We start from the raw sequence: 21,403 nt of genomic DNA, 5'->3' as shown, positions 1-21,403 counted from the left end.
TGAGAATCAGTCTTTTCGGATTCTATTAAATGAGATAATATTTATAAAGTGCTTAGCATAATGTCTGGCACACAGTTGGTACATTTTCCCATCTGCCCCTTCAATTTTAACTTTGAGTATGGGAATCTTAGGCATTTTCTCTTCTTTCATCCTACAAATTCTCTCTCAATCTTTAGGCTATCAAAGACCTTGCTTTCCTCCTCTTACTCCATAGTTACTTGAATGATTAGGAACCTTCCCTGTTGGATCTTTAAAAAAATGGCACATCTGGCCACAAAATGCCCAGATGATTCCTGGGCAGTTGACTTCATCACTTTGATTACAAAATATAGAAATGTAAGAACTGTAAATATTACAGAATCTAGAAATATCAAAGTCAATAAACATTTATTAAGTAGCTACTATGTGCTAGGTATTGTACTAAGTGCCTTTTAGATCATATAATTCCACCCCTGATTTTTCATAAAAAGAAACAGATACTGGAAGATTGCTTAAGGCCACACTACTAGTTAGTGACACACCAATAATTTTTTATCTGGTCTTTTGATTTTATATCCAGTATTCTTTTTGCTTTGGCTTTCTTCTGGCTATCTTAATGACTTCAGCACTTGGAATTTTTCTCCTCTCTTTGACCCTTCCTCCCCATGCAAAAAGTGTTGCCAGAATCAGAATCATTGACTGGATATTATGATTGGCTCTGCCCTTTGATTCAAGTTTTAGATCCTATACTTTGGCCCTGATGGGCAACTAATCCTCTATAACAAATAAATCCCATGCTCCCCACAACCTCCATCCCTTCTGAATGAAAGGGGAGGGTTGAGGTTATCGAGTATAATGGAAGACTGGGTTGAACTAGAATTCTCTCCAGGGAGGTTATCATGAAAGGAGACTCTGGTTACTTTTACCTCCCAGCTTCTGAACCTTTAACTCCTTCTAGTGTTTACTACTACATTTCATTCCTCCCAGACCTCTCTGTAGGTCAAAGGATCTATCACCTCCAGCATGAAGCTGGAGGAAATTCCACTTTGCCTTGCAATTGAGAGGTAGAAAGGAGTTCATAATTTCACTACAGGACAAGAATAGAGAGAAGTAACATATTTTCTCCCTAATCTAGATTGGAACTCAATGTATTTTCTTGTAGAAATAATGTTCCACTTGGTGGTTATTACTGTACATATATGCTAGCAAGCAATCGATGCATTTTGATATGTGTCAAAAGTTACAAATCTGCCTGCATGTTGGATGTCCATCTGAAGCCTTACAGACTTTTCCTTAAAGACTGAATCTCAAAAAAAAAAAAAATTGTGGCAGAGGAATGCATAGATCTTGGAGGTAATTTCTCAGTCATCCTTGTGAATGCCCAGTTTTACAGGGCAAAAGGGAACTAGAACTAGATATATATAGACACACAGGTATGGCAGTAATAAGATAGGGGACCGTGCTATTCACTTGCTGTTGTACCTAGCAAAGAGTCGTTGTGTTTTTCCAGCAGGCTTTATGATCAGAGTAAGCCAAGTTCCTGTCCATCTAAGATGATGATGAGCAGCACAGAGAGGCAATTTGTGGGGGAGCAGGGTAGGGAGAGATTGAAAATTAAAGGAGTTAGTCAATGTGGAATGTATGAGTATCTCACATTCTCCCTTCCCCGGCTGGCCAGAATTGGGAGGTTTCCCCAATGCACCTGATCTATTGTAGTCTTCTCTCTGAAGTAGTAATCACAGAAGTGGTCATTTTGCTCTGTGTGAGTGGGAAGAACAAGATGGCTCCCTTTTCCTGGCATTTGTGTGTCTGTACTTACGTTTTATTGTGATCCTTTCTAATATAATTAAACTTCCCACTTGGATACAGAAACTTGCATAGTAGTTGACTGCATTCTCAGAGTCCTGTGAAGTAAAAAATGCCAAGTAGAAGGGAACAGAGCTAATCGATTGATATACATACCTATAGATCAGGAGATCTTGCCCTGGAACTCAGGGTACTTTGAACTCAGAACTTTGAAGAATCAATGGATGGATTTCAGGGAGTCCATAAATTTGGATAGAAAAAAAATGCTATCTCTATTTTCACCAGCCTCTCATTGAAATTTAGCATATCTTTCTATTATGAATTTAGGCAACCTCATTCTGATAAAGGGTCTATAGGCTTTAACAGATTGCAGAAGAAGTTTAGGGCACAAAATGTTTCAGACCCCCACCTGTGGAATCACAAAGAAGAAGCATAATCCCAAAGAAGAAATATGAGAAGACACCTATCCATCTCCTCTTCAGAGGGCTGAGGTTCTTGAATGTGGAAGATAGCATATATTTTCAGATCTCTATATTATGTCATTCAATTTTCATTTTCCCCCTTCATATTCTTTTTTTTTTAATTTAGAAATATTGTTACATAGTATGGCCTTCTGGGAAGGTGGAAGGAGAGGGATAATGGAAGAAATTTAAATAGATATCAATAAAAATTTACTAGGGAAAAAAAAGCCCCAACTCTAGGTCATGTGAAATGTAAGAAATGGAATCAGGGGCTGATTATAAGTCCTTATTCATGTGGATACTGCTGACTTGAAGATAAAACTGAGCATAAAATGAAGTATGCATGTTTCAAGTTCAAAAATTCATTCTTTTGCCTTAACAATTTTTCCTGATCCCTCTTCCACTACATGTTTCTTTTTCTGAGTCAATGACTGTTATGAGTTCAATAATGTGAGGATGTAGTTTTTGTTACATGTTCACTGTTTATTTTGGTTTGGGGTTTTTACTTAGCCAGTGGTTTCTTCTGTTTCTCTTCTATGACAACATAACTCTTCCTTTCCCTAGTAGACAATGTTTTGAATTGTCTTGAATTTAAAAAGAATACATATGCATCTTTTAATTGCCAACTTTTATGTGATAAACTTCTCAATGAATAACTAAGTTATTCCCAAATACATTTGTACTCAAAATAATTTGGGTACTTTATGAGTTAACTAGAATTCAGTGGGCTGACCAGGAAGTTACCCTGTAAAATGCTGTTTCTGTGAGAGAATGCATTGCAAGCCCTAAACAACTGATAAATGTTATTTTGAAATATAAAACCATTAGATTCTGAGCTCCTTGAAAGCAAAGACCTTTTTAAAAAATCTTTCTTTATATCCCTAGCACTTAGCATCTGACACATTAATAAATGTTTGTTGACTTAACAACCCATTTTTAAATTGGGCCAGGATATTTTGCTTTTTCATTCTGCATAAAATTCTCTCTTCTCCACTCTTTGTTTTGCAATTGATTATTTTTGTTCATCTCAGGTCTCAGTTTACTTGAGATAGTAATATCAGTGATTAAGGCTAGGTTAGAAATAAGGCACAAAGTGTTGGAGATAAGGCAAAGAGAGAATAAGGCAAAAAGCCTCTTTTACTACTCAAAAAAAATCCATCTGGGAGAAGATCCTCTGAATTTCTGGCTAAAACAGAAGCAATTGCTGTTTATATTCACTTTGAGCCAAACAATGACCCAATGCCTCAGGATCTAAATAGTGACTAAATAGGGCTTGACCTGGATCTATCTGTGGTTCCTTAATGAAAGTGTGAGTGATCTGGGTTTAAGGCATGATCCTAACTGGTAAACCCCAAGATAGGTTTCAGAAATCAAAATGTACATTCCTTTGGGCAGAGCATCCATAAGTAAATGGATGATATCCTTTGTGGACAGAAGGAAGGGAAAGGAAAGAAGAAAAGAAAAGAAAGAGCCAGTTCTATTTGGATCTCCAGTGGAGCAGCTCCTACACCTACTCATAGAGGTTGTTTGTCCTTCTTCTCTAAGAGGACTGGGACATCAGAGAGGTAGATGCCATGACATGCAAGTGAATTGGATTTAAATGAGGAATGGCTAAACAAAGTCACCAGTCTCCTCTGGAGCCATCTCTGCAATAGTTTATTTATCCTATCAAGAGTACTAAAACAATGGATTCCAGCCATGTCCATGTTTTACTTAAAGTTTTCAAGTCCTAATGTTTGTAAACATTCACAGAAAGAATCCTGTTTTATAGGTAGGATGGGGAATGGAAAATGGGATTTCATTCCAATAAACATTTTTCTTCAAATAAATGATAATACTTCACCTTTTCCCTCTAGGGTGCACAAAAGTTTTGTTATAAAAAAAATTCCATAAGGCATCCTTTTATATCAGATTTCACAGATGGAACCAGTAAGTATTAGGAGCATTGAAAATCTCTAAAACCTCTCGGTTTATATTTTCTTAGATATTCAATAAAACTCATTTAAGATGTTTTTTCAAGACACTAGTTCCGGAAACTCAAAAGGGAAAGCTGTCAAGAAAAAAGGAACTCTGGGTAAAGAAGGGGAGGGGATAAAAGCGGGGGAAGAGGAAAATTAGGAGATGGAATCTTTGAAAGTGCATTTTATTATAGATATAAAAACTATAACCATGCAAAGGTTAGCAGCATGAAATTTAAATAGGGATGCTAGATTTATAAAAATAACACCTCCTGTTTCTATCTTCCTTTGAATTATTGAAAGCTTTTTCTTCCACAGCATTTTATTTGACCCTATTAAGACTGTGAGGTAGAAGCATGGATGGAATTATTTCTATACTACAGAAAGAGAATGTAGGGCTCAGAGGGACTGAGGGCAATGCTCAGCATCTCCTGACTACTCAGCAGTGAAACCAGAACTAGAATGCAGGAGATCTGGCCCTGGCCTAGTCCCCTTTTCCATCACCTGATGCAGACTCCAGCCATTTTCCCCACATGCAGTTAAAGCCATATTTTGCAACTACCAAAAAACAAAAAAAAAAAAAGGACAGGTTTTAAGTTATACTTAATTAGCAAAACATTATGTTGGATTATGGGTTTATGGCACTCACATTTATGTGGGGGCAAGTGGGTAGGTGAATGTGGGTGGGTGTGCATGTGTGTGTGCTTTCTGTTCATGGATGTATTCCAGATGGCTGAAACTACCACAGGTCTGGCTTCTGGAAAATTTGAATGTTCCAATATCTGTGTTTTTCATGTTTTGCTAAATGGACATATTAGAAAATGGAGGGTTATTTTTTGCAAAAGGAATTCTTTTAGCTTCTCTGGGATAATGAGAGGCAGAAAGATTCCACTACAGACTTGCTGTGTGATTGTGAGCAAACTACTTACTCTCCCTGGGTCTTGGTTTCTTCATCAGTGGAATGTCAAAGAGAAGAACTGGTGAATGTCTGGAAAGAAAAGTGGTGAATATGATTAGCCAGCCTGGCTTCATTAAAAACAGGTTGTACCAGATTAACCTCATTTCCTTTTTTGGCAGGATTACTAAATTGATAGATGAAGGGAATGCTACGAATCTATTTTCCTTACATTTTAGGTAAACATTTGATAAATGTGATCTGAGATTTATGGAGATACAGAGATTTAGACTGTAATCTAAATTTTAGGAAGTTTTTAATGGTCCATGATGAACATGGTATGAAGGCCAAAGATCTGTATACATTTTTTACTCATGATTTGTATAAAAACAGATGGTATGCTTATGATATGACAGTAAGTAGGGAGGGATAGCTAATAGATTCTTGTCAGTCTGGGGCAAAGCTTCTTAAACTGTGGGTTGCGATTCCATATGGGGTTGAATAATTGATTGTGGGGTTTGTGAAAAATTTAGCAATAGCAAAAGGCTTCTGAATGGAACAACCAAAAAATTAATTAAAAATCAAAAGCATAATGAATCCGAGATGTTTCCAGCAGCACTTGCCCATGTTGCATTGCAATTTCACTGCAGTCTTCATTCTGAACACACAGCATTTATAGTTTGCTATGTGCTTGCATGAACCTCAGATCAGATTCAAGATGGGGTTGTGTAAAAATTTCTCAGGTGAAAATGGATTGTGAGTGGAAAAAATTTAAGGAGCTCTTGTCTAGAGCATTGAGTTGAATCTTATAAGGTGAAATTCAGTAATTGTTCAGTCATTTTTTAGTCATGTTCAACTCTTTGTGACCTTGTTTGGGAGTTTTCTTGGCAAAAGTATTGGAGTAGTTTGCCATTTCTTTCTCCAATTCGTTCTACAATTGAGGAAACTGAAGCAAACAGGGGTAAGTGACTTGTCCAAGGTCACACACTTAGTTAAGTATCTGAGACTAGATTTTAATTCAGGAAGATGACTCTGACTCCACTCTTTCCATTGTGCCACCTAGCTGCAATTTCACTAAATATGAAATCTTACTCCTGGGCATAGAAAAAAAAAAGATCAACTTTATAAGTTCAAAATGAAAAAGGCATAGTTAGAAAGAAATACTTCTGAAAAAGATCTGGGGGTTTTAGTGGACTCAAGCTCAATATGAGTCGGTTATGTGGTGGGGTAGCCAAATAAGTACACATGACATTGGATTGCATTAAGAGAGCTGTAGCTTCCAAGAATTGAGAAATGATAGTCCTACTGTCCTTATCAGACCTCATTTGAGAGAACTGTGTTCACTTCTGGGCAGTATTTATTTTTATAAATCAAACAGCTGGAGAGTGGTGAAAGCAGGGCTTAATAAACTTTTCTAGGTTATAGACCCCTCTGGCAGTCTGATGAAATCCATGGAACTCTGTCTCAGAATAATTTTTTTAAAATATATTTAATTGAGGAAGCTAAATTTCAATTAGAGATTGGTGAAAACAAAGAGGCTGTTAATAGAAATGTACCGGAGTCCACAGATCTAAAGTTAAGAATCCACAATTTAGGGAAGGCTACTAGAACGATGAAGGAGATGGTTTCCTTGCCATATAAAGGTCATATGAAAAAGAGAAACCTGGGAATCAAAATATTTGAAAGGGAAGAGGGAGTATGCTGCTTTTATTTGGTTCTAAGGACAGAGCCAGGAGCTTCAATTTAAGATTGTTGTCAAGAAAAACTTTCTAATTATTAGAGCAATTCCAGAACAGAATGAGCTGATTCAAGAGGCCAAGAAGATGCCTTCTTGAAATTCTTCCTTCACCTGAAGCCCATCACCTCCCAACTCTTAGATTCTGTGAAATGAGGTGACCTTCAAGGTCCCTTTTACCTCTGATGTTCTAAGTCTATAATGTAATCTTTCATGAATTAGCTATAACTGAAAATATAATTCCTTTTTTTAAACTTGCAAAACTGGCTAAATGTTTTCAAGATATGCAGGGTGGATGGATGAAAAATCAATAATAGAATAAAAGTACTGCAGATTCTTTGAAAAGACTACTGGGGTAGAAAGGCCCTTTGTACCTCAGTAGGCCCAGAGGTCATCCCTCTCCTACAGACTAAAGTAATGGCTATTCACAATGATGATGAGTTATCATATCATATATTGTTAAAGTTAGAAGGGAGCTCAGATGTGTGTTTTCCAACTCTTTTATCATAACGATGAGAAAACAAAGACCCAGCAAGGTCAAGCAAAATATATCCCGAGTCATACAGAGCCAGGATTCAGTCACAGATCTCATGACTCAATATTAATAATAAAAATGAAAACTAACATTTATATGGCACGTATTATGTGCCAGATACAGTGTTAAGTGCTTTTCAATGACTAACAACTTTGTGGGATAGGTACTATTATTATCCCTATTTTACAAATGAGGATACTGAGGCAGACAGATAAATAACTTGCCCAGGATCACACAGCTAATACGTATCTGAGTCTAATTTGACCTCAGATCATCTTGACTTCAGGCTCTGTGCTCCATCACTGTACTATCTAACTGCTTGTTAAGTAAATTTTTTGTCACTAGATCACCTTGTTACTACCTTTCATTTAGCAGCTTACAATTTTTATACTTCCTTCCTGATATATTATAAACACCTTGAAGACAGAGGCTACTTGTTTTTATCTTTATTTTTCTAGCACTTAGCACAGTGCCTGGGTATTTGTAGTTAGCCAATAATCAGTAAACATTTATTAAGAGCCTACTGTGTGCCAGCAAACATTTAATGCTTACTGTGTTCCAGATGCTTGCTATTAAACACTGGGTTATAAAGGCAAATGACAGTAGGATTTTACAATCTGATAAGGGAGACAACAGAACAAATGTGAATAAATAAGAGATATATAGGATAAAGTAGAAATCACTAGGGAAAAAGCAGTGGCATTAAAGGGAACTGAAAGGGGCTTTTTGTAGAAGATGGGATTTTACTAGAATTTAAAGAAGGAAGCCAGAAGATATGAAGAGGGAGAGAATTCCAGGCTTGGAGGACAGAGATGGACAATCATATGTGATGAGTAGCAAGGAGACCCCCAAACCCGTTGTCACAGTATTACAGAGTATGTGGGGGTGGAGTAAGGTATAAGACTGGAAGGGGGTGTGTGTGTGTGTGTGTGTGTGTGTGTGTGTGTGTATTCATACCAAAGGTAGTAAAAGTTCCATATCTATTGTTTCATTTGATTTTAACAAGAGGCTTTGGAGGTAGGTTAAACCAGAATGATATCTATATTTAACAGATGAGGAAACTGTTAAAAGTTAAACTATTGAAGTACACACTATTTAAGAAACTAGAAAAATATGTGGTATACATGAAAGATCTTCTTCCCAAATATCTAAAGAAAGTTTCAGCTCTTTAAAGGATAAAGGAACTTCAGTTATCTGGAAAAATCACCAAGGTGGAATGTCTCTTTTGCTAATAATGCTGAGATAAATGAAGTGTTCCTGTAAAAAGATGGATTTGAAGGCATTCTTATGTAATGTATACATACATACATATATATACATATATATATATATATATATATAGAGAGAGAGAGAGAGAGAGAGAGATTTATGTTCTCTACAGTCATGATTTATTTTTACCATGTTCACAATTGTTAACTTTTTTTTTTGAAGGCAGATTTTTTTTCTCACTAAACTAACATACCATGGATGATAGGTAACGAAGAATCAGATTTCCAGGAGGCTTGACCAGTGAGTAATAATGGTAAAACCTTCAGATACTAGTTAGCTGATTTGGCAGCTGGACTGAAAAGTACTGAACTTTTATATGTTTATATACTTTTTAGTAGGATAGCTCTTAATGTTTTTATGTGTTGTCTAGTGGGCAAATTTTTTTAGTATGTGAGGCTGTCTGGATCTATTGTGTGTAACGTATGAAGTATGAAGCTTGAATGGTAACGCCCCATTTATCTAGCATCATGGGGGAATTGTGGGGTTTGGATGAGCATCATTTCCAGATAGCTGAAGTAGTTTTACTCTTTCAATACAAATTTAAATTTTTTTTGAATATTTTTATGAAACTGAAGTTGGAATTCAGGTTTTATTGAATCTGTTTCCAATGCTTGTACCACCATTCTCTGCCTGCCAATAATTTAACCTTCTCATGATTATGGCTACCAGCTATTGTACTAGACTGTAATACACTGATTTTCTTAGTGATTATTTATGTGTATATGCAGATATGTGTGTGTGCATATATAAATAATAACTATGGAAATCACCATATTATAGACTAATAGAATTGATAGCTTTCTACATTAACATGCATATTCACATGCTGCCTAGAAATTCAGAAGAGATGGGCTGGAGGGGTTTTGTTCTGTACCACTGGAGAAAGTATCCACATCAGTGAGGTCAGGAATCAGCTCATCTTGACTCTCAGGAACTAAGGTAGTCTTAAGGCATATTGCTTGCTTAGGATTTCCTCACTTCTTCATCATCAAAACTCTCTATTTACTTTTCCTCTGCTGAGCTCTGTCAGCTACATCCCTGGCTCTGGCTTCCTCACTAATGGTGCATACTGTTCTTTCTTTGTCTCATTCTTTTTCTGCCATTGTGAGGAAGGAAGCAGGGATGACAGAGGAAACAGTGATTTCCTCAATTAGGCAGGTAACTTTCCTATGGTAGAACATAAAAAGACTGCTATTTATCATATTTGCCTTTGAGCTCACCCAATTGTAAAGCTGCATTGCCCAGCTGGCAGGAATTCCTCTCATTAAGACTATGAGACTATGTATTCCATCTTCTTTATTGCAAAATGATTTTAATTAATCTCCTTGATTGTTTTCTTTTCTAACAATTATACAATTCAGGGGAATGGAGCATCATTTCATTGGCATGGAAAACTCTTCCAGATGAGGAATCTTTCTCTACTCATTCAAATCTCTAATTTCTCCTTATCTGAAATTTATGGTGTTAGAAAAGTCTTTAAGAAGTTAAGTGGTTAGCCAAAGGACAAATAGTCACTGTGTGCCAGATGTGAGATCTGAACCCAATTCTTCCTGGCTTTGAGGTCAACTGTCCACCATACCAGGCTGCCTGAACTGTTAGCAAACTGGAGAGATGGCATGCCATAGGGGAACGTACTTAGGCTAAAGAAACGGGTACTGGTTCAATTCCCATTTCTGACCCTTCATACTAGTGTGAACTTGAGTCAATTATTTAACATCCTTGGCTTTCAATGTAAAATGGTTTGGTTGGAATACATAGCTTCTGATCCTTCCTGACTCCATTTAGGCCACATCCCTAAAATGAGATCGCCTCAAAAGGAAGACTATGGAAAGATACATATTACTAAGTAGTGTCAGGTATAGGTCATATTTGAGTTTTATTTAAGTAACAATTTAGAGGAAAGTGATTTTACTATGCTCCAATTTAATTCAAGAAGCATTTCTTGAATATCTTCTATTATGCAAGGCATTAGTAGCACAAATACAAAATTTTAAAAAGTGCTTTGCAGGACTTCTGGGGGCAGAAATAGCATATAAATATAATAATAGATAAATAATAATCAGATATTAAATTAGATAATTAGATAATTAAAATAGATTAATAATAACTAAAATAATAGCATAAAATTAATACAATTAAATACTTAAAGAATTAAATTGAATCTTACTTCAAGCCAAGACTAATCTTTTCTCCAAGGTCTGACTTGTATGAAACCCAAGTATAGCTGTCACTGTTATTATTGTATAATCGGTAGTAATTATTTCTACAAATATGAGTTAAGAAGTTGAAAAAGGTCTTTGGAAAGGATAAAATGGGATTGAGGAAACTATCTGGATTCATCATCCCATCCCCAAGACTAAAAATCTATTTCTAAGTTCTGAGTATTTTCTCTCTTTTTGTGATTCGGGGAGGAATCTCAAAGTCTTATTAGGGAGCAAAGTCCTCAGTCTCCTGTCATCTTTCGTCTAGAAGAGAGATTTTCTGCCCAGTTCTAAGGTAGCCAGAATCTCAAGGGATATGTGTGTGTGTGTGTGTGTGTGTGTGTGTGTGTGTGTGAAGTGAATAAATTCTTAAAGACAAATCTAATTTTTAAAAATGTAAAACATAAACCTATGCCACAAAGATTTTTAAAACATAAACATGTGAAATAAAGGGTAAGTTAAGAGTGACCCTTGGATTGGTCATAAAATCATACCAATAATGTTAATATCCTAGTTCCAAATTGGTTGTGGAGTACCATACTTAACAAATGTTTCTCCCATATTGATGCATTTCCTTCAGTGACCTTAACTGCAAGCTTTTCTCTTTTTTTTTTTTTAGCAGAGATTAACTATGATCATATCAAGGTGTTATAATTCTAACAATAAAAGAGTCCCACAAATCATAGACTTAGGAGATCAGAAGGAATCTTGACAGATACATTAGCTTTTTCACTTGTACTCAAGTAGGGCTACAGCTAAACCATGTCCAACCCCTGAAAAGTTAATCTTGTCTCCTGGTTTCTAGTTTTCTAGTTCTCCAATGGTGATTACATTACATAATTTTGGAACCTACTCTAATGTGTTGATATTCTCACTGTTAAGCAAATTATTTTCATATTGTACACCCTATTCTAATAAAAAAAAAAGAGATGACCATAGTTTCAAATCCTATTTCTGAAAAATAAAAGGTTTAAGCATAAAGACATTATTTCATCCTACCCATTTCTATTTAAAGGAATATAGATGACATAAAGTTACAGAAATGGGCTATAAAATCAGGTTACTTGAAAGAAGCTTTTTTGCTATTTGGATTGAATGGCTTATGCTAAAAGCCCATTATTTTTCCTGTTTCATTAAAATAAATTATAATAGCTAACATTTATATACTGCTTACTATGTGCCAGGCCTTGTACTAAGTGCTTTACAATTATCTCATTTGATCCTCACAAGAACCCTGGGAGTTAGGTAATATGATTATCACCATTTAACAGTTGAGGAAATTGAGGCAAATAGATTAAGTAATTTGCACAGGATCACAGAGCTAGTCAAGTAGTCACAGATACTTGTGACTGGATTTGAACTCAGTTGTTACCAACTTGAGGCCCCACACTGTGCCTTTTACCTAACTGTTAATTCTGGGTTTCTGCATTTCAGGAAACTGAGCTAGAGCTCAACCTGTGATAAGTATAATCTTTGAAACCGGAAGAATTAAATGTCTGATATACATATGCCATTTGTGACACTTAGTATTTTCAACTTTGGTGGTAGAAAGAGCAATGAAACTGTAGCCTATTGGAACTCATCATTAGCTATTTCAAAGTATTTTTTCAGATAAGGAAAATGGGACCAGAAAAGTTAAATGACTTACCTTATGTCATCTGAGAAGTAAATAGCCAAACCAGAACTGGAATAAGTACGCTGTCCAGTGCCAAATCTAGCAGTTTTCCATACTATGCTTTTTGTTTCTCTCTCACACATACACACATGTACCACTTAACAGTTTTAAGCCTTCACTATATATATATATATATATTTGTAATTTCTTTTAGAAGCTATTTTGGTACCATGAAAAAAAAAAAAAACCTCAGACTATGAGGCTTCCCTCATTGATTTGAGATGATTTGGTTTCTTGAAGGTTATTCCTGGAGAATGCAAGTGCTGAAGGTGAATTCTGTCTGTTTTTTGAGAACTCATCTATTTATTTTAAAGTAAGCACATCACCAATCTCTTAGTTATTAATCTATTCTACTTCTTAGCAGCTTATAACCTTCTAGAAGGTAAAGGCTGTCCCTCTTTTGTTTTTATATGCCTAATTCTTGCACATAGTAGGTATTTAATAAGAGTCTGCTGAATGATATTGAAAAGATTTACCACTAAGTGATTAATGGGTTTTGGCCCCCTGAACTTATGAAATATTCTACTAAGGCTTGTGGGGATTGCCATCTGCTTTGTTGATGAAAGGGGTACCCTTTTGGATGAAATCATAGCCCTTTTGAAGTATGGAAATAAGAACTGTATTCTGGTATCACTAAGATTTTTGTTAACTCCAAGCTGTAATCCAGAGCAGATGTATCTGATGGTTGTGTGATGGTTGCCATGGAAATGACTCAATGTTAATTTGATTTCACACTATACCCTACTAAACTCTATATCAAGAGAAAGGGTAAGATGCTTGGAGCATCAGTCTTCTTCCCCTCTGTCCATTCTTCTTTTCTCATTACGATTCCCTAAAATGATAGAGAGGAAGCCAGGGAATAAACACTTCTCTTTTGAGTAGAGAAGCTAGTCTGAATGCCTCAGCTTACTACAGAGAAATTTATCAAGGAGGGAAAAAGATGGCAGCAGCTCAAATACCCTAGCAGAGCCTGTTTTTAAAGACCTGTGCTTTGCAAATATTCTCTAAAGTCCTTCCAGATTCTAAGAAGATGAATAAAATTATTAGATGTCTAAGTTTTTCTAACAACCATATTATTTTAGGTCAAAATGCTATATCTAATAGGATTATTATTATTATTATTATTTTTACCTTTTGCATGTATTCTTTATAGTTCACTGGGGTCCCTTGTAGACTCACTAAGTATAGGACATTAAGCCTTGGACATCATTTAAGTATATGTAGGGACTAAAAATGTTTTTAGTTGTTTCCTTGCTTTGATGACATTTGGTTGGTTATAGCTATGATTCATTTGATTGGTCAGAAACACAAGTCCTCACGACACCTTTCATTCTTTGGGGAAATTGAAATCTGCCTTCTGTTGCAGTTTCCTAGGACAAAATTCATCATTGCAAAAGGTGGAAACAGCCCATCAAGTTGTTAGTCATTCTGGCAAAAGTTTATTTAACTGTTTTAATGAAAAATTCTGTTTTAGTTTCTTTTTGTTTGTTTAAATAAGCACAATTGAGTGGGAAAGTATAGTAATCTTTTTTTTTTCTCCTTTAACTATGCCAGTGAGAAACCCCAGTGCTCTAAGAAACTGTAACCAAAGTGGAAGATAAAGAACATAAACATAAAGAACAAGGGATTTGGAATTTAAACCCATTTGGAGTCTAAACCCATTTCTTGCTACAACTAGTTTTGTGACATGGGACAAAACATCAACTCTTTCAACCTTGGTGTTAAGTTCTTAATTTTGAGAGGCAGTCTGTTATGAAATGGCATAGACTTGGGGCCCATAGGTTTAAATCTTACTTCTGTCCTCTGCCAGTCATGCAACCTTAATCAAGTCACCTAACATCTCTATTCTCTCATCTATAAAATGGGCCATAGACAAGAATCAAGTAGGAGGAGACTACTGGGTATCCATCTACACAAGTGAATAGAATTACAGCAATCAAGGCCTATTAATATAACAGCCTGAGGGCTAAGTCTTACTAAATTTGGAGGATCAAATTAGTAGAAAATGCAAAGTTAGAACCTCAGGTGTTTGTTTTTTTGTTTTTAACCAATGCAACACATGACATTAGCTAAGGTATGAATAGTTTGTAGTCTATTAGAATAAATGGAGTAACCACTAATGAAATCATAGACCTTTGTGGAATATGAGCTGTTAGAGTAAAGCCATCCCCTTAGTAGCAGTTTACTCTAATTATCAAGGACCAAGCTTTAAACTCAAATCACTCTCACTCTCACTGATTGGACAACAAGTAGGTCCCAGACCAACCCCCGGTTGGTCATTATGTGGACCCCGATTGACTCGGAGTGAGTGTAAACAGCAGTTGTTTCTGTTTTGGCCAGAGTGACTGAAAATCTTCCCTTTCTAAAATGATTTTTTTGGACTAGGTAAAAGAGGCCATTTTTTGTCTTATTTCTTTCCTAGGTTTAATCACTGATTGGGCATTGCCTTAGTCACACTGAGACCTGGGAAAACCTTATCCGTACGGTATCCAGAGCCATTTCCACTTGTCCTGATCTATGTCTTGCCATTGGACATAGATGGCTCTGGAAGAGAAAGTGAGGCTGTTGACTTTGCACAGCCCACCCTCATTTAAATTCAGCTCAATATGCTATGACATCACCTCCCTGATGTCATGGTTCCCTTTGAGGACAAACAACCACCAACTAGCAAAAAGTGAATGAAGATTGGTCACTTAAAGTACAATCTAACAAAATACTGCTAAATGTCATAGCTATCTATCTAGTCATGAAGTTTTAAAGACTCCTATTAGGTAGCCTCACTGTAGAAATCTGGAAAAGGAATTCTGGGACACAATTCAACATCATTATGTTCAGTTTCATTGGGACTAGGGTCACCATGGTGGAAGGGAGGGATCGGAATTCTGTAATGACATTTTTACAGGATGCAGAATCCTGGGATAAACTGGGTCAGGATTCACCAAAGAAACCTGGCAACAAAGATCTTAAGGAAAACCGCAGAATAGAGCCAGGAGCCAAATGACTACTAGACACTGAGAATCCTTGTAGAAGGAGAAATACTGTGTGTGTATGGAGCCTACTAGCCTAAGAGGGGTTTCTCTTTATCCCTTGGACTTCCTTAAGATAAGAAAAGATGTTTTGGAAATACCTTGATGAAACCTAACCTTTGGCTGTATTGAAGGAATTGGACAGAGAATTAATATTTATATGGACTGAGCCAATTGTATTTTAGGAGTATTGAAACTATACATAGGAAAGAGTGAGGGAGTTTCTGGAACTTGGATTCTTGGCAGTTGTGTGAAAAGAAGCAAAGTCTATTGTGAAAATTAGTGCCATGTGAACACTTGGATCAACAGCCCTAATGGGAGTACTAGGAGAATGTGTTTAAAAAAAAAAAAAGTTTGTGTGGTAGAAGTTTGCACAGAATCTGTGCCTTAGTATCTCTATCCAAATCCCCTGTCACATCTAGCATTGGGGATTAACGCTGAATGCTCATCAACCAGATTTGGTCTTGTACCATTTTATTAGAATCTGAATTTTTTTGAGCCTCCTAAATTCTCAGCATAAGAAAAGAGAATCCCCTGGGGGGATTCAGGTAAAAGTGAACTCGGCTTCAGAAGTGAAGGCATTCAAGGAGATCACTGACCACAGGGTCTGGAAGATTCTGAGTTGAGTGGCAGGGCAGGTCCGGAACTGAGGGTGAATGAAATACAAATGTTTAGGAGAAAATACTGGCCTGGATGGAATGAACTGTTATTCCACTCCAAGCTGTGGTAAATGGATGCAGATTTTCCATGCATACTGACCCTCTCTTCCCCCCATGGGGGCATAATAAGCCAGCTGGCCCAGGCTGCCTTATACTTACAAACTAGTTGAAATATATAACACTTTTCAGTTACAAAGCACTTTCCATAGATTATTATATTTGATTTTTCATATTTTGTTGTTGTAGAACAAATTTTATTTCTAATAGTGTTATTTTCATCAAGTTTTTAAAAAATTCCTTCAAAAAGAGTTGGGGTTCCTATCACATAATATAACCAGTCTGCATTTCAAAATTGTTCCTTTATTGTTTTCAACTTACCTTCTCAAAAACTATAATGGGTCTGAGAATTAGATTGTATATTAGTAAATTATGATTTATTATCCCTACAGAATAACATGGAACAGTGGGATCATGGAAAGTAAATAGTTGCTTCCCTGGTAGAGAAGACACCCAAATCCAAATTATTAATTAACTCTTTGTGGTAGCACAATATATGTGGAAAGAGTAGTGAGTAATTTTGGAGTCCAAGACCTAGTGGTAAGTGTTGAGTATCTCACTTTGGATGAGGTACAATTTGAATCACAGAAACAAGAGATCAGAGAATGTCATTTGAGAAGACCTCTAGTTTAATGCTTTTATTTTACACATGAGGAAGCTGCAGCTTGTAGATGTCAAGTTCAAAACCCCTTTCCTTTTCTAATCCAGCCAACACCTTAGTTCAGATTTTTATAGCCTTTTACTTGGACTATACAGCACTTTCCTTTTGTTCATTTATTTCTATTAGAGGCAGCTAGGTAGCACAGTGAATAAAGCACTGTACCTGTAGCCAGAAAGACCCGAGTTCAAATTCTTCCTTAGATACTAGCTTTGTGACCCTGGACAAGTTAACCTCAATTTGCCTCAGTTTCTTCAACTGAAAATTGGGGATAATAATAGCACCTATTTCCCAGACTTGGTATAAAGACAAAATGTTTAAAGAGGTAGTTAAATAGTAGGCGCTTAAATGCTTGTTTCCTTTCCAATTCATTTTCTACACAGCTGACAAAATTTCCTGCAGCCCAGATCTGACCAGGGCACTCCCCAGTATACCCCAGTGACTCTCTTTTTTACTCTAATATAAAGTCACAAATTCCACTATTTGAATTTTAAAGCCCTATACAACATAGTCCCAGTTTCTCTTTCCAGCCTCATGAAACTACTTCCCCTCCACGATCCAGCCAACTGGCCTCCTCTCTGTTCAAGCATGGTATTCCATCTCTTGTTTTTAGAATTTTGCCTTGTCTGTTTGCCAAATCTAGAATTCTCTCAATCTCCACTTCTGTCTTAGAGAATCCTTGTTTTCTGTCAAGATGGAGTTCAAATTCCATCTTTTACATTAAGCCTTTCTTAATCCCCTTCCTTCCCAACAACTGCCAGTGCCCCCCTCTCTAACTACTTGTATTGAATTACTTACTATCATTGTCTGTCCAATTTATATGGATACATATATCTGTTGTGTACCCAGATAGATTCTTAACTTCTTGACAGCAAGAATTATTTCACTTTTTATCCTTGTCTTCCCAGCAACCAGCAGAGTGGTTGACACATATTAGGTATTCAATAAATGTTTGCTGATTGGCTGATAAAGTATCAAAGCTAAGATTTGAACGTAATTCTCTCATTATTTTCAGGATATCCTCTATAAAGTGAGGATGCTGGGATAAATAATCATTAAAAGTTCCTTCTAGTTAAAACACTTTATGAACCTTTGACCCCATGACCTGGCTTATTGGCTGATGGCAGACCTGTGAGAATACTACCAGAAAGCTGATGGATTTTTATTCTTGGGGAAAACATAATCACAACTACTAAGCTGCTCATTATGGTTTCTAAGTACATAAAATCCCTACAATTTTATTTCACTTAACAAATAGAATTCCCTGCAACCTGATATCCAGAAAGCTTAGAAGTTTTGAAAAGAGAGGTGAGAAAAACATTCTTTTAACGCATAGGCTGTGTATAATTCATACAGGTCAGTTGTTTTAAAAAAAGGTTCAGTGTCCTCCTCTTGACTTGTATCTCCAATAACTACTGCCCCCTTAGAATTAGTTCCTTTACAGGGGATGTTTAGGCTATTTCAAGGGTTTTTTTTGTTTTTTGTTTTGTTTTATTTTACCCCTTTCATACCTCTTTGTTTAGCATTCTTTCCTGTCCATCCTGTTTGGCTCCTCTGAATGCCCTCACATCCTGCACACCTTTCATTTCCTCTTTCCTCACTTGGACAGAGTATTGAAATAACATTTCACTCTTTTGGCACCATGAGTCAGCAGTAGAATCTTCCCTTTAGATTAATTCTGCCCTGGCAAGGGTAAAAATTGGATGACTTATGGAGAAGGTTTTTCCATCTCCAATTCTTCAGATTTCCTCTTGGGTATTTTGCCAGTTGTGGTTGACCCCAAATCTGACTAAAAGTGTAAAAGAAATGTCGGAAAATCATCTGAAATGCTATATATTGTTGCCTTTCTTTGAGTGATTGTAGAAATGTGGCAAAGAGTCACCCTGAAGGTGGTCAGTTCTTCCCCATTCCCTTGCAGAGCTGGCTTTTTTGCTTTCCTCTGAAAGATGCAAGGCTTTATCCTGCCAATTTAGGAGACTTAAAAGTTTCCCAGAGTTTTAAGGCTTGTCTCCAACCATTCAGCCTTGGCTTTTGTTGGCATTTCATTATGATTAATCAAAAGGCAAGTTTTTAGAGAAAGATGCTTTGTATTTTGAGTCTAAAAGGTTGCCTCCCTTTGAGATTCTACCCTGTTCTTTTCTTGAAGACTTTTCTGGCTTTCTCTTAAACAGCATTACATAGATCCTTTCTTTTCTCTTAAAATTTCTCTTAAGTGCTTATCATATTTTAATTTTTTAGGGTCATAGCTTTAGGTCTGGGTAAGGTCACAGAGTTCATCTGGTCCAAATTCTTCAATTTAAAGATAAGGAAACTGAAACCCTGAAAGGCTAGATGACTTCATATAGGCTGGAGTAAGTTGCACAGCCAAGATTTTAACCTAGGTGTTTTAACTCCAAAGTCAGTCTTTCATAATATTGGTATACATCTTAAAATCTATATTATATCATTAGTTTCGCCTCCTACTGTACTTATCTCTTCCTCCCTTTATACATATCAAGTAATTAATAAATGTTTGTCTAATAGAATGAGTGATTGAGTCAAAACCCCTTTTAATTAATTTTGCACTGCCTTGTTGTATGGAAAAGTACAGTCTAGTGATCCATGACCATTGATGCCTTAAAACTGAAATCTACCAAAAGCATTTGTGAAGAAATTATTTTGCAAACCTTAAGACAACATAGAAATGTGAGGTATTATTTATGTCTGGTGTCTCTTTAATAAGACTTTCCAATTGGTCACCATTTTGTCTGCATAGAGTACAGTACACTGATGCCTTCCCTTCTCTCACACCTAAATTAATGGTGACCAACTCATTAAGTTATGTTTTTAATTGATATTTTGAGACAGGAGAATTAATAGGATAGAAAATAAATAGGGTCAGTTAGAATGATGGTAGACACAAGTTCAAAACTGAGAATAAAAGCTGGACCAGAACTAAGATTGAGATTAGGGGGATTGTGAATCTGGAGGTTACTACAGAACACATATTACTCAGTGTTATTCATTATTTTTTGTAAAAACAGAATGTTGGAAGAAATATCATAGGGGACACTTAGTTCTATGCAAATAATTTTGTAGATGGAAGAAAAATTCCTAAATAACCAAAAAAGACCTATTAAATCTAAAATGGGAGAAGGGAAATGATATTCTTCATAATTGGAAAATATCCTTTCCTTTTTCCTTTTGAAGATGGGAAAGAGAAGAAAGAGTCCTAAGCCTGTCCAACTACTATTTTCTGTTTGAACTTGACCCCCTTGACTAATCCAGAGAACACAGTGACTAGCAAAGGAAAAATAGGAGAGAAAAGATATGGTACAGTTTGATTCTGATGGTTATAGAAGGAGTACTATAAAAAGCATGATGGTGAAATAACACCATTAGTTGGCACAAAATGGTGCAAAAGATTAAGATAGTGGTTACTTTCTGGACTTATCAACCTTTTTAAACAAAATTCTTTGTCAATTGACTTTTTAGTGTTCTTGACAAAAAACAACACCAATCTCCTTTTCTCAATCCATCTTCAGTTTCAAACTTGCCATGAGAAATTCTTAAAGATCTCTTCTTTGAGAGGTACATTCCATCATGATATTGACTCAGATGAAAAATATGCACTTTGAATAATGGTATCACCAATAATAAATATTCAGTTGATTTTATAACCTCATAGGGGTTGTACATTTCAGTCTAGAAACAATGTCTTGTGAATTTTTCTTAATTTTTAATGCCCATCTTTCCTCCTTTCCTGGCACTCATAAGAGACAGATATGAACAGGAAGATTTTAATGCCAAGTCCTTTGCTTGTTTTATTATACAATGCTCCTCTGTGAGTTTGAACTAGTCAGTCATTCTCTCCTACCATATATTACCTACCAAACACAGTTATTGTGAAGAAATTGCTTTGCAAGCCTTAAGACAACATAGAAGTGTGAGTTATTATTTTTGTCAGGTGTCTCTTCAATATGACTTTCTAGTTGGTTATCATTTTGCCAGCACAGGGTATGTTCCCTGTATGTTTTTTGAAGGTAATTTTCCTACTACTAGTCATTTTATTCTGGTATTCAGGTAGAGCTCTTGGGTCAGTTGTATAAGTCAATCTAGCCTATTGGCCTTAAAGTTATTGAGACTATTTTTAACAAATTAGACTATTATACTAAACAAATTATGACTATCATAATTCATAAGTCTCTTCAAGCTCAAAATCTATGGATCTCTGATCCTCTAAAAGTATTGATTAGTGATTTTGAGAAAGCAAAGAATCAGTCACTTGTAGACACCAAAGGTGAAGGCTGACTGAAAAACCTGGCCTTTGAGTTGCTCTTTTTTGAATTCTATAGGATTCCAGGAGTGAGATCACCATTCATACAGGAAGCTGTGCTGAGACTACAGAATGAGCCAAGGACTGCTAGGAATAGAGTTTTTTTAGCATGAATGTTGAAGCTGAGCCAGGATGTGTATACAAACACCAGCAAAGATTTAGATAAGCAATAGT

General features: G+C 36.1%; 1 protein-coding gene across 4 annotated transcripts in view; it reads left to right on the top strand.

Annotated features, from left to right (window-relative positions):
- The window catches only part of ADAMTSL3 (ADAMTS like 3), a 542,401-nt gene that overhangs the window by 135,866 nt on the left and 385,132 nt on the right, over nucleotides 1-21,403 (top strand). The gene's annotated exons all lie outside the window — the stretch shown is intronic.

Source organism: Sarcophilus harrisii, chromosome 2, assembly GCF_902635505.1.
Source record: "Sarcophilus harrisii chromosome 2, mSarHar1.11, whole genome shotgun sequence".
Taxonomy (NCBI): Eukaryota; Metazoa; Chordata; class Mammalia; order Dasyuromorphia; family Dasyuridae; genus Sarcophilus; species Sarcophilus harrisii.
The sequence above is the reverse complement of the archived record's forward strand: the minus strand, read 5'-3'. Positions and strand labels throughout refer to the sequence as shown.